This window comes from Macrobrachium nipponense, chromosome 15 (genome assembly GCF_015104395.2).
Source record: "Macrobrachium nipponense isolate FS-2020 chromosome 15, ASM1510439v2, whole genome shotgun sequence".
NCBI lineage: Eukaryota > Metazoa > Arthropoda > Malacostraca > Decapoda > Palaemonidae > Macrobrachium > Macrobrachium nipponense.
In genome coordinates this window covers 23,912,094-23,927,558 of record NC_087208.1, presented here as the reverse complement: position 1 = coordinate 23,927,558, position 15,465 = coordinate 23,912,094, and the positions used below count along the sequence as shown (strand labels likewise).

General features: G+C 33.8%; 1 protein-coding gene across 2 annotated transcripts in view; it reads right to left on the bottom strand.

The window, feature by feature from the left end:
• Window positions 1-15,465, bottom strand: part of LOC135227032 (ATP-dependent RNA helicase TDRD9-like) — a 564,113-nt gene that overhangs the window by 9,421 nt on the left and 539,227 nt on the right. The gene's annotated exons all lie outside the window — the stretch shown is intronic.

Below are 15,465 nucleotides of genomic sequence, written 5' to 3'. Positions count from 1 at the left end.
AGTGAAGGAGAGAGAGAGAGAGTTGCGTAGGAAAGAGTGCCCTGTCTTGCCTGACGCAGTGCCCCAAGCTACGATATATGAGCAAAGGGATCATAATTTATGATTAAATTATGATAAATAAAAGAGCTTTGGTTTATTAATACACAAAAAAGAAATATACATTCATAATGATCATTATTTATTAAAAATGTCGTTATAAAAATATGAAGAAAAACTTTGAACGCCCGTATCTCAAAACTATAGTTATTGACCTTCAAAATCTATCTTCTCACTTAGTTTTATTATTATTATTATTAATAGGGGTTAGTTTTTCCAGACCTCTGAGTCTCAAGTAGACTCTTCTCGGGCTGGTTCTCAGGGATCAATCCTGAAGAAAAAAAAAAAAAAAATTAAAGGACTTTATTTGAGAAACCCGTCTTATTTAAAAAATTTATGATTTTATTAATTGAAAAATCCCTGCTTTCAGCAAGAATATTTTTCATTTCCGAACTCCGCATATAAATAGATCTTTGCTGGGTCCAATTTGGGCACTCAACAAGCAAATGCTGTACTGTCATGGGTGTTTGACATCTGTTACATTTCACTGGGTCAGCATGTGGTGTTGACATCAAGTGACCATGTGAGAATCTTGTGTGTCCTATACGTAGCCTTGCTAGGATCACCTCTTTTGATCTTTCCTCCTGTGAGGATGTCCTCCATGCATAGACTTCAATTTTTATGTTTTTAAGTTTATTTGTTGTTGGCACCAAGGCCCATTCTTCTTTCCAATCCTGGTAAATCAATGTTTTAACAGATTTTACCCAGTCTGACACTGGGGCATATGAAATTGTTGGAGGGATAGTGCAGGTTAATTTGGCAGCAGAGTCTGCATATTCATTTCCTTTTATTCCCATGTGTGCTGGGATCCAACATATTTCCATTGATATTCCTGATTGGAGGAGTTGATGAATTTTTATTTGAATTTCCTGTACTATTTGGTTTCTTGGTTTATACTGTCTTATTGCATCTATAGCGCTACGTGAGTCACTGAAAATAACAGACACACTTGCTTTTGCCTCAGATATCATATCTAGAGCCATCTGTATGGCTGTGACTTCAGCAGTAAAATAAATATGATGATATTGAAGGTAGGCTTTTTTTAATTAACATGAATATGCAGATGCTCCTACTCCAACATTATTTTTGGAGACGTCTGTATATACCATAAATTTGTTGCCTTTTCTTCTAATGTGCTCCAAAGCATGTTGGCGGTACATTTCCGTAACTGTTCATTTGCTTTTTGAGTAGGTAAGACAGGGAGGTACATATCTTTACTCGATTTAAAATCCATGGTGGTGGCAATTCCATTGGTGGGTGAAAAATTGGATCCATATTATGTATGTTCATTATGTATCTAGCTCTTTTTGGGAAAGAGCTAGTACTATTAACTGCTGTTACTTGATTACAGTTTTGGAAGCAGTAAGCTGCAGGAGACGATCCCGCTTGCATTGAAAGACCTCTTTGTATTGTTATTAAATTACGGTGATGTTTTAAGGGCAAAATACCTGCCTCCACCAAAAGTGAGTTTGTTGGGGACGATCGGAATGCTCCTGTGCATAATCGCACGCCTTCATGGTGCACTGCATCGAGAGATTTTAATGCAGATTCTGAGGCGGATGAATATATTGGACAGCAGTAATCTATTATGGATAAGACTGTTGCCTTATATATCATTAATAAAATGTCTCGTTTTGCTCCCCAATTAGTGTGTGATAACTTTTTTAATATGGCAAGGGCTTTGATGCCCTTGGCTTTAATGTATTTGATGTGCTCTTTCCAATTTAAATGTTGATCAAATATTACTCCTAGATTCTTGATTTTTGTACAAAATTGTATTTCAGTGCTATAAAGATGCAGTTTGATTGTTTGGTTCTTCATCCACCTTTTGTCTTTGTAGAAGACGATTGCTTTTGTTTTATCAGTTGAAAATTTAAAGCAAACTGAATTTGCCCAACTACATTGATTTGAAATGGCAGTACTGAGAACTCTCTGAGCATGTCTCAAATTACTACTCGTATAGTAAATGACAAAGTCATCAACATCTAAACTGTTTTTTACACCACTTGGTAAATTTATAAAAATGTCATTGATTGCTAAAGCAAACAATGTACAGCTCCAGACACTACCTTGAGGGATTCCTTCTTCTCTAGTTTATAGGTTACTGAGTAGGAATTTTCTACTCTTACTTGAAAAGTTCTGTTTGTTAAGAAGTTCTTAATAAATATTGGTAAGTGGCCTCTTAATCCCTTGGAGTTGAGTTTTTTGCTGATGTTATGTTTCCATGTTGTATCGTATGCTTTTTCTATATCAAAAAATATAGCTACTGTTAATTTCTTTTGTTCAAAGCCTTTTTTGATATGATCTTCTAAATGTGTTAAGGGATCTAGGGTTGATCTGCCAGCTATTGAACCAGATTGTGTTGGTGTTAAAATGGATTCTTTGGTTATTACATATGTTAATCGTGCATTAACCATTTTTTCTAAGATTTTGCATAGGCAACTTGTTAGAGATATCGGTCTATAATTGGATGGCTTACTTGCATCCTTTCCTGGTTTGTTTATTGGAATAATTATGGCATGTTTCCATTTATCAGGAAAGACACGTTTTAGCCAGATACTATTGTAAAATTTTAATAAATATGATTTAGCTATAGGAGCTAATTTTACTATCATTTCAAATTATATTTATTTTATCATATCCTGGTGCAGAGGATGACAAGAGTTGATGGCATTATCTAGTTCATCCATTGTTAAAAAATATAGTTATATTCCAGGTCTTCAAGAGTTTCAAAATTGAGTATTATATTTTCTTTTTGTTTTTCTGATATTTTGAAAATGTGTATCTAGGCTGGAGTAAGCACTGATGTTTTCAAAATGTTTCCCAATTATGTTTGATATTTTCAAGTATCATGGTATACCTTTTCCATTTAAATGTATTGCACTTCTTGGAGGTCTTATATGTTTTCCATGATTTTCCTCATCTTTTGCCAGACATCCCTTGTGGATGTGTTTGAAGATATGTTTGAGACATATTCCTTCCATGTTGCGATTTTTTCAGCTATTACCGTTTTTCTAAATTTGGCTGTATATTTGTTATATAGTGGTTTAATGTGGTTATGTTTGTTATAACTATTTTGTTTAATATGTTTATACTATAGGGCATTTTGTTGAGTGATTTAAGGCGAGTTTTGAGTCTGTTGAGATTGCGACTCAATATATGTTTTATTTTACTTAATGTTGTTAATGTTGGATTCCACCATGGGACAGGGGATTTTGTGGGGATGTGATGGTGAATGGTTTTTGGAATACTTTTATCTGCAGCATTTATTATGAAGTTTGAGAAGGATTCACATGTAGTATTGTGATCTTCATTATGTGGGAATGGTGGTATGTTTCGTGTGTATAGGAAATATTTATCCCAGTTAGCTTTTTGGATATTATATCTTGTAGGTGGCAATATTTTGACATTACTTAAGTAGTTCAGAATGATTGGGAAATGGTCACTTGTGTATGAATTGTCTAGGACGTTCCATTCAAATTTCTCCGCTACATCATTTGAACATAATGAAATGTCAATTGAAGAAAAGGTTAGGTGTGTATTTGAAAAATATGTTGGAACTTCGCTTTCATTGAGACAATACAGATTGTGTTTCATTATAGTATTCTCTATGTTGATTCCGGATGTGTCAGTGGGGTTATTAATATCCCATAATGGAATTTATGGTGCATTAAAATCTCCTACTATAAGTAGTGGTTCCTGTATACTTTTGCTAATAAGTTCAGAAAAATCACTGAAATTTGCATTGAAATTTGGTTGGTTATATAAATTACAAATAGTGATTTTACTTTTATCAGGCATATACAGTTTAATTGATGTTATTTGATATGGCATAGATGGTATGTCAACAGGTTCATATGTAATGCTATTATGAACGTATATGGCTGTGCCTAATTTTCCACCGTCAGTTGGTGAATAACAGGCAATTTTATAGTGTTGGATATTTGTAGGGTTACTTCCTATATGTTGTAGACATATGCACATTGGGTTGTGGTCTCGTATGATTCTTTGTAATTCACCCAGACGTAGTCGGGTTAAGAGACCATTTATATTCCATTGAATGATTTTATATTCCATTATTGGTAGGAATTGGTGTTAAATTCTGTAAATTGATTGCTGATTTTACTTTATCTCGTAGTTTATATGCATTTGAATTTATTTGTGGTTTTTTAATCGTTGTATTTGTATGTTGGTTATTAGATTCTGCAGTTGTTTGTTTTTCATAGTTGAATATTAATAAGTCTATTTTTTATTTTATAATTTCCTTTTTGTATTTTAAGGATTCAGAACATAATTCGTTCTCATGTTGGTGTGTTAAAGGCCACCTCCTTAATTTGGTATGTTGGTGTGTTAAAGGGCACCTCCTTAATTTGGTAAAATTGTCAATACAATTTCGTACTGTGTCCTCTGTCTTGGTAGTTTGTTGGTTATATGTACAGTAGAGCATCGGTTCTTGACGATAATTCGTTCCAGAAGGAGCGTCGAAATTCGATTATTTCGAGAACTGAATCAAGTTTTCCCATAAGAAATAACTGAAAATGGTTTAATCCGTTCTTGACCATCAGTTATTACCCTAACCTTGCCTTTTTATACAATACATTACATGTAAATTACAACTAAATAAGTTAAAAGTTAAATAAATATCACGTTAAACGTGCATTTATAATTTTAAATGTATAATATACAGTATAAAAGAAAACTAGCCTGCGTCCAACCGATTGTTGACCAAGCGCCATAGGCTACCTAGGTAAATAGTAAGTAGAACGTAGTGTAGTGGGTAGGCATAAAACGTGTTGCTAACATAATAAAAACATTGAAAAGCAAGTCTAATTATTACAGTAAATTAATAAACTATTAAAATTAAACCCAATATATATTCAACAAAAACTTGCAAAAATTTGCCTACAGTAAGTCGGCATGTAAACAAAGCAGCCCTGGTGGTTTATATCGGGACTATGGTAGTAAAAAAACCATATCGTTTACATTCGATATTAATTTATGGTAAATCTTTTACGGAGTCGACTGCAATACTGTATACAAAATCGCTTGAAAATTATCTTTCAGTAAATGTAATGTTATGATACTAACGATTTTGTTTCATAAATGTCCTTATAAAAAAGGTGCGTCTTTTACGGCAAATTGTCCAATATCAGGGCTGGTTTCAAGCTTATTGGACTTTGACAATTATTATGGTACTGCATGGTACATATGTATACGTACGTATAAGTAAAAGAATCTTCTTAATGTCTTTAATTACTATACCATTACGTACCAGCATCTCTTGAGTTTAATATCAAGCTAACCTCTTTTTTTTTTTTACGAGGAAGCTTATAAACCAAGCATACAGATTGCGTTCGTTACCGCGCACGCGTTGCATATGTAAATTGTGTCACTACCAGACCTCAATACGTAAACATTGACGTCATTTTACAGTAGCCATAAAAGAATAGTCTTAATTTCTATAATTATTCTATACCATAGCGGCTTCTCTGAATAAGCTAAGGCTAACCTCCTCTTTACCAGCAAGCTTAACAAAGATTAAGATTGCGTTTGCTACCGAACGGCACACGTTACGTATGTAACAGTGGTTTCACTACCAAATCTCACACGTAAACAATGACGTATTTTTACAGTAGACATAAAAAGAATCTACTTAATTTCTATAATTAATGTATACCGTAACCTCTTCTTTACCGGCACGCTTAGAAAGCTTAGATTGCGTTGCTACCGAACCGAACATGTTACGTATGTAACTGGTTTCACTACCAAATCTTACACGTAAACATTGACGTATTACAGTACGACATCAAAGATTTTTCTTAATTTCTTAATTACTACACGCTTAATATGGCATAGTGGCTTCTCTGATATAAGCTATGACTAACTTCTTCTTGACCGGCAAGCTTAACAAAGCTTAAAGATTGCATTCGCTACCGAACCGCACATGTAACCTACGTACATAACATTGCCTTCACTCCAAACCTAACACTTAAATACGTATTGCATTTGCTACTGAAACGCGCGCCTCAAGTGTGAGCATGGTTTTAGAATATGTCTACACTTGAAAAAAAATCAAGCAAGGGTGATTGATTAAATCTTTTTTTCGCTCATCACTTTCATGCAGAGGAGAGGATAGACGAAACTTAAGGTTTACTTTGTAGTTGGAAATGATGGAAACATTTTGAAGAAGGAAAACGCGAGATGCCATGTAAACTTTTTCCATTTCAGAGATTAACATTAGCAAAAGGTTTTAATAGATAGCCAGTAGTAATGTTGGGACCCATGATGAATCAAAAGGTAACTGCGTATAGAGTTGATACCACCGAAAAAGCTAACAAAATGCGCGCAAGGTGTACAAGACACAACACGTTTGAATGTTTGTAATCATTAGTTGCGGACTTTAAACAATGCTGAGTGGCGTCACCATTGTTACCAACCGTTTTGCTAAATTATGCTAGTCGGTCCAAGCAAGAATTTATGCCAAATATGGTGCAATTTTGTGCCAGAATTATGCTATTAATCTATCATTATCTCATTTCTCTAATACATTTGAGCTAAAACAACGATGTAATGGAAATTTAAAACATTTATATGATTAGGGTGAAAATGATACAAAGTGACGAACAGACAATATTATAACTAATAAAATTTGATGATCTTTACATGTTAGGAAACTCGTAATAAAACACCATTTTTCTTTAATAGATCACATACGCAATCACTAGTACACTATTTGATATGCAATCGCTATTATACTATTTGACAAATGTGTGAAGATCAAACATACAAATGTGAAGAAAAACAACAAATTTTACTTAATACTGCATCATTATCATGCCACGCAGAACCATTTTTCTTTAACAGGTCACATAAACAATTAATAAATACTTGAAAATGTGTGAAAATTACTTCAAATATAACATTTTGTTATTTACTGATATTTACTGAAAAATTAAAACTAAAAAAAAAAGGTAAACAAACAAACCAGTCTCTACTCAAGAGGAAAAACATACGTATTACTTGATCATTATCATGCCACTGAAACACTATTTTTCTTTAACAGATCACATACACAATGAATAAATACTTGAAAATTGTGTGAAAATCACTTCAGACAAATAATTAAAATTTTGATTTTTTAAAAAAAAAAACAAAAAAAAAAAACTACTGAAAAAAATAAGCTTAAAAAAGGAAAAAAAAGTAATTCGTTTACTTCATGAAGAAAGAACATTATTAACACTTTACTGATCGTTTTGTCATGCCACTGTGGGTATTTATTTATATTCACAAAATTTAACATTCCTTAGTTGGGTTCAAACTTAGCAATTAACTCATTTGTTAGTGCTGCTTTTGAGGCAATTTCACTATGAAAATACATTCACTATAGCTGTGTATGAAATTGAGGAATTTTCTGCATTTTATTTAATATTTTAGTGAAAATACATTCTAAAATTGTACTAGAACCCTAAGTGTGAAAGAAATTATGCTAAGCTCCAATTCTTGGGTCAAATTATGCTAAAAAACATGAAATTATGCTACATTTGGTAGCACTGGATGACGCCAACTAGCGGCGGCTGGCGGAAACAGTTTTGTTTACAAACATCATATGGTCGGGGGTCGGAAACTGGTTTTTTGGTTGAAAACAGATACAAAGTTTATTGGAAATTTAGTGGCGAAATCCAATTATGTCGAGTACTAATACGGTCGTGAACCGGATCTCTACTGTACTTACAAAGCTTTCATTACAACCACAAGATGAAGCATGTTTGGTAATGTTAATTAATTGGTTGGTCAGAACAGTTTTTGGTACTAGGCTTTAGAAAGTTCTTTTTTTTTGGTTTTGTAATTCTATTGTTCCTTTTCTGTAGTGATAAGGACTGTTGGTTTGAGGGGTTATTTGTTTTGTTGTTGTTAATGGGATATTTGGGTCTTGTGGATGGTTGGGGGGTGATAGTTATATTTTGGTTTGGTTTAATGGTATGATTTTCATTAGTATTATTTGATGGAAATTGTAAAGAGTGATCTTTACTGTCCAGATGTTGGCTGTTTGATTGAGATTGAGGGTAATTGTGTATTTCCACTTGTGATGAGGTTAGTTTAATATCTTTTTTAAAATGTTCTTCTGGTGTAGTTGGAGTCTCTCTGGATTGATTGTAATTTTCAATATTTACTTTTTTCCCTTAGGTGGGGTTCTTTCTAGAATTCTTTTCTTTTTGCCAGTTCGATTATCGTCATTATTTAATTATTCTTCTATTGGAAGTTCTTTTCCATGGATAACTGAATCACCTATGTTAGTGGTGGTATTGGTTGTTGTAATATCACTTTTATTTTGGGTTTCAGTATTATTGGTATGAAATCCAGTTTCCATGTTTATACTATCTTGTTTGTCATTGTGCTGTTTGATGTCTTGATTTTTAGTCACATTTGAAAAGGTGGGGGTTTTGGATGGATTGTTAACGCCTCTTACTTTTAGCTCAAGTCTGGCTTCCATGACTGACATTCCTGTTCTATTTATTAACAACCTAAGTTCTGTGTTATTTTGGTAAAATGAACACTCCTTAGATTTTGCGTGATGGGCTAGTCCACAATTAATACATTTTGATTGATTACAGTTCCAATTAGTGGTATGGTCATCTGATGCACAGACTGCACATATAGCCTTATTACGGCATCTTTTGTATGTGTGTCCATACCTTGAGCACTGTGTACATTGTAGTGGTTTAGGAACAAAAGGACAACTTCTCTATTTTGTCCAAGAATTTCTATTTTAAATGGTAAGTCTTGGCCTGTAAATTTTATTTTGGCAATGTTGATATTTTTACTTTTATCTTTCCTACTTGAAATAGAGTATATTTCTAAATCGTGGATATTGTTATATCTCAATTTTAGGGAGTCTAGCAATAGTTGTTTTGAGGGAAGCTCCTGCTCGCTATTGGGTAGGATGACTGTACCCTGTACATAATTCAATGTTTCGTGGCTTGTAATTATTACCTTTATATTATTTATTTCTGTTATACTTAAAAAGGCAGTGGACTGCTTTTTATTGGTTACTTGGATAAGCCATTCATTGTCCTTGATGTGTCTGCATTCCATGTCTTGTGTTGGATATATGTTAAGTAATTTGTTTTCTAGCATCGCTGCTGAGATTTTGTCAGCTTTGAGGACTAGAAATCTTGACCAATTATCTGGTCCAAAGAGGTCATCAAAATGTACCAATGTGGGATTAAGTCGGTAATTTTTGTTTCTTTTTGGTCCTTGTTTTATGTGTGTTGCTTGTCTATTATGATTTTTATATTTTTCTGTATTGCTGGGAGGATTATTTGTCTCTAATTCAGAATTATTGTTCATCATATATGGTTCCATTGTTACGATATTGGAGTTTACCAATTTATTTTTTGTTTGTTTCTTTTATATTTATGCACTCTATTTGGTTTTCTGGCTCTGCTGCTTTACTTGGAACAGGGTGTTCCTTTGTATCTTTCATAGTACTTTCACTACTTGTGGCAGTACCTAGGAAATTCGGGAATGACGTGCCAATGGTCATCAACTGTGCCGTAGTTTTTCCATCATGGGGCCCAGGGGTACTCAAATCATTTATTATAAAATTTTTGAAAAGATATCATTGGCCCTTCGCAAAGTTAAATCTTCTGCCAAAGGCACAAATGAGAAAGGACTCCCAAATGTCCGCATCCCTACCCTACCCCAAAAGGGGATGGCATAACATGATTAGTATGGCCCAAGTGTAAGCAGAACCCGCTTGCTAGGACTAAGAGTATTATGTTAATACAATTATCCCCATCCTAATCACATTATGGGCAAACTGGATAGAATGCCGAGAGTTCTATTCCTAGAACCAGGCCCCCCTGGAATCCGTGGTCCAGCTCCACAGAATAGTTCCGCCTGAAAAACAGGTCCGAACATTGTCGGGTAGATGATGGTTCTACCACAGTTCTCACTATTTAGCTTCGGATTTAACCCCATGTTAAGCCATGATATGTTTTCTCATTTATTTGCTTTCAAAAATTTTGGCAAAAAATGGAAAAGTCCACATAAGTTCACATAAGTTTACTAGAAAATATATAATGTCATATGGGACTCTTGGGTTCGAACCTGGGAAGAGATTCCCGAGGTTCGAGAGCCCCCTCACCACGTCAAGGTGGTCCCAAAATGAGGGGGTCACTTAGTTTTAAAGCTATAACATTGGAATTTGGTATATAACTCAGAAAGACGTTATAGAACAATCAAATGAAGCCCTTTTTTACAATTTTTTTTTTATTTTTTTATTTTTATTTTTTTTATTTATTTATTTTTTTTATAAATTTTGTTTTCCTAACTTATAGGATTTATTTTTTTACCATAATGAAAAATTCATATCTAGCATTGATTTAAAGAAAAAAAAAAAAAAAAAAAAAAAAAAACTCATTTGATTGGAGGTCTACATCAGGTCTATATATGGTAGTAATCCCAGATCTTAATAATAAATATCAAGGGAGGAGGTAGAATTTGAAAAATGGTTGTTTTCGGGATAAATTGCCCTGGTGTAACAAAACCGAAGGTCAGAGGCGAAAATCATATGCGGTTTGGAGATGTCCCAAGTCACCTTATTAAGTGGTATGAATATCAAAGTCCTGTCCTTAAAGAATGGCATTAGCTGGCCGGCCCCCTTAAACCACATTCAAGTGCATGCTAAGTTCAGAACAGAAAGGTCAGTCATGTCCTGAGAGATCATGTTCATCATGAAGCACTTACCTGGAACTTAAGAAAATTGGGAACTGGTGGATCTTTGACATAATATCTTTATTACGCAGAAGCCAAAGGGTCTGTGATGATGGCCAGTATAGTAACTTTTAGTCATTTAAGATTTTCCTCTTGGCAGCGTTCTTGGACCTTTGCTGTTTGGTATCTGTATATGTGATGTGGCAAAACATGGAGAACAAACTAATAGCATAGGCTGAAGTTGCTACACTTTTAGCTGTTGTTCCATCTCTGCACCTCAGTCTGTGGTTGCAGAATCCTTGAACTCAGATCTGGCATGTACAGTAGAGACCCGGTTCATAACCGATATAATCGGATTTTGCCACTAAATTTCCAATAAACTTTGTATCTGTTTTTAACCAAAAAACCAGTTTCCGACCCCCGACCATATGATGTTTGTAAACAAAACTGTTTCCGCCAGCCGCCGCTAGTTGGCGTCATCCAGTGCTACCAAATTTAGCATAATTTCATGTTTTTTAGCATAATTTGACCCAAGAATTGGAGCTTAGCATAATTTCTTTCACACTTAGGGTTCTAGTACAATTTTAGAATGTATTTTCACTAAAATTTTTAATAAAATGCAGAAAATTCCTCAATTTCATACACAGCTATAGTGAATGTATCTAACAAGTGAAATTGCCTCAAAAGCAGCACTAACAAATGAGTTAATTGCTAATTTTGAACCCAACTAAGGAATGTTAAATTTTGTGAATATAAATAAATACCCACAGTGGCATGACAAACGATCAGTAAAGTGTTAATAATGTTTTTTCTTCATGAGTAAAGAATTACTTTTTTTCCTTTTTTAAGTTTTATTTTTTTCAGTAATCAAAATTTTAATTATGTCTGAGTGATTTTCACACAATTTTCAAGTATTTATTCATTGTGTATGTGATCTGTTAAAGAAAAATAGTGTTTCAGTGGCATGATAATGATCAAGTAATAAGTATGTATGTTCTTCTTCTTGAGTAGAGACTGGTTTGTTTGTTTACCTTTTTTTTTTAGTTTTAATTTTTCAGTAAATATCAGTAAATAACAAAATGTTATATTTGAAGTAATTTTCACACATTTTCAAGTATTTATTAATTGTTTATGTGACCTCTTAAAGAAAAATGGTTCCGAGTGGCATGATAATGATGCAGTAATAAGTAAAATTTGTTGTTTTTCTTCACATTTGTATGTGTGATCTTCACACATTTGTCAAATAGTATAATAGTGATTGCATATCAAATAGTGTACTAGTGATTGCGTATGTGGTCTATTAAAGAAAAATGGTGTTTTATTACGAGTTTCCTAACATGTAAAGACCATCAAATTATTAGTTATAATATTGTCTGTTCGTCACTTTTTATCATTTCACCTAATATATAAATGTTTTAAATTTCCATTACATCGTTGTTTTAGCTCGAATGTATTAGAGAAATGAGATAATGATAGATTAATAGCATAATTCTGGCACAAAATTGCACCATATTTGGCATAAATTCTTGCTTGGACCGACTAGCATAATTTAGCAAAACGGTTGGTAACACTGGTGACGCCACTCAGCATTGTTTAAAGTCCGCAACTAATGTTTACAAACATTCAAACATGTGTCGTGTCTTGTACACCTTGCGCGCATTTTGTTTGCTTTTTCGGTGGTATCAACTCTATATGCAGTTACCTTTTGATTCATCATGGGTCCCAACATTACTACTGGCTATCTATTAAAACCTTTTGCTATTGTTAATCTCTGAAATAATGGAAAAGTGTTTACATGGCATCTCGCGTTTTCCTTCTTCAAAATGTTTCCATCATTTCCAACTCCAAAATAAACCTTAAGTTTTGTCTATCCTCTCCTCTGCATGAAAGTGATGAGCGAAAAAAAGATTTAATCAATCACCCTTGCTTGATTTTTTTTCAAGTGTAGACATATTCTAAAACCATGCTCACACTTTGAGGCGCGCGTTTCAGTAGCAAATGCAATACGTATTTAAGTGTTAGGTTTGGAGTGAAGGCAATGTTACGTACGTAGGTTACATGTGCGGTTCGGTAGCGAATGCAATCTTTAAGCTTTGTTAAGCTTTCCGGTAAAGAAGAACTTAGTCATAGTTTATATCAGAGAAGCCACTATGCCATATTAAGTGCGTAGTAATTAAGAGAATCTTTTATGTCGTACTGTAATACGTTAATGTTTACGTGTAAGATTTGGTAGTGAAACCAGTTACATACGTAACATGTTCGGTTCGGTAGCAACGCAATCTAAGCTTTTTAAGCGTGCCGGTAAAGAAGAGGTTAGCCTTAGGTTAACTCAGAATCCGCTACGGTATACATTAATTATAGAAATTAAGTAGATTCTTTTATGTCTACTGTAAAAATACGTCATTGTTTACGTGTGAGATCTGGTAGTGAAACCACTGTTACATACGTAACGTGTGCCGTTCGGTAGCGAACGCAATCTTAATCTTTGTTAAGCTTGCTGGTAAAGAGGAGGTTAGCCTTAGCTTAATCAGAGAAGCCGCTATGGTATAGAATAATTATAAAAATTAAGACGATTCTTTTATGTCTACTGTAAAAAGACGTCAATGTTTACGTATGAGGTCTGGTAGTGACACAGTTTACATATGCAACGCGTGCGCGGTAACGAACGCAATCTGTATGCTTCGTTTATAAGCGTCGTCGTAAAAAAAGAAGAAGAAAAAAAGAGAGGTTAGCTTGATATTAAACTAAAGAGATGCTGGTACGTAATGGTATAGTAATTAAAGACATTAAGAAGATTCTTTTACTTATGCATACATATATATGTACCATGCAGTACCATAATAATTGTCAAAGTCCAATAAGCTTGAAACCAGCCCTGATATTGGACAATTTGCCGTAAAAGACGCACCTTTTTTATGAGGACATTTATGAAACAAAATCGTTAGTATCATAACATTACATTTACTGAAAGATAATTTTCAAGCGATTTTGTATACAGTATTGCAGTCGACTCCGTAAAAGATTTACCATAAATTAATATCGAATGTAAATGTTTCTAGGCTTATAGCGAGATATGGTTTCTTTACTACCATAGTCCCGATATAAACCACCAGGGCTGCGCTATGGTTTGTTTACATCCTTAAATGCCGACTTACTGTAGGCAAATTTTTGCAAGTTTTTGATAAATATAAATTGGGTTTAATTTTAATAGTTTATTAATTTACTGTAATAATTAGACTTGCTTTTCAATGTTTTTATTATGTTAGCAACACGTTTTATGCCTACCCACTACACTATATTCTACTTACTATTTACCTAGGTAGCCTATGGATCTTGGTCAACAATCAGTTGGACACAGGCTAGTTTTCTTTTATACTGTATATTATACATTTAAAATTATAAATATACGTTTAACATGATATTTATTTAACTTTTAACTTATTTAGCTGTAATTTACATGTAATGTATTGTATAAAAAGGCAAGGTTAGGGCAATAACTGATGGTCAAGAACGGATTAATCCATTTTCAGTTATTTCTTATGGGAAAACTTGATTCAGTTCTCGAAATAATCGAATTTCAACGCTCCTTCTGGAACGAATTATTGTCGAGAACCGAGGCTCTACTGTATTCATATGTGGAGTAGGTTTTGGGCATGAAACTTAACCTTCTCAAATTCAAAGTATAATTAGTCGATTAAAAACACATCCTGATTTACATTCAAATGGTTAGGTTTTAAATATCCATGACTCACTGCAGATTTTAGAGGTACCTTTTGATATGAAATGACTTTTGAGAAGCATATACATAAAATTGCTTCCTCAGTTTTTTAAAAATGTTGACATCTTGCAGAAATGTTGTTGAATGTTTCAGGATGAATCTATTATATTAAAGTTTCAACTCTTTTCTTTCTCATTCTCTGGAGTACTTTTCTCCAATATGGTTTCCAGTGAACTCTTCTTTCTCATTCTCTGGAGTACTTTTTCTCCAATATGGTTTCCAGTGCCGACTCCCATCTCAAACTCTTGGATAGAGTGGTCTAATCAGTCAAGTTTATTTTGCCAACTGCAAATTGTGGCACAAAGTGAATTCACTGTTTGGTGCCTAAAATGCAATACAATGACAAATATCCTCTGTACTCTTCTTTACCTGACCTAGATGTTTCTACTTGCAACACTATGTCAGGTGCTGTTGCAGTATGTCATTTTCTAGGATCACGTTTAATACTACTTGGTTTGTCAGTAGTTTTATTTTGGCTGTAACAAATATGTGTAATAGTTTTCCTAGTACAGTTGCGAAATCTTCTGATCTCCAATGTTTAAACAAAGAGCGAATTCATTCCTGAACTAATGGGTGTCAGTTTCACTGTCTATTTCTCACACGATTATTTATTAACCAGTTTTTCCTTTAACTTTCTCTCCCTACAGGCTCACTTTCTATTGGAGCTCTCTAGGGTTTATAGTCTGTTGACCTTGCACATATGTGCTTCTAGCTGAAGATTTAAAGAACGAACGAACAAGGAGATGATACTGGAGCAAGAAAGAGTAATGAAAGCCATGGCTAATTCACTTTATTCCCTTAATGAAAAAGCTATAAAGGAAAGAAAATAATAAATGAGCTGCAATAACCTGAGACAACAAAGATAACCACAATTA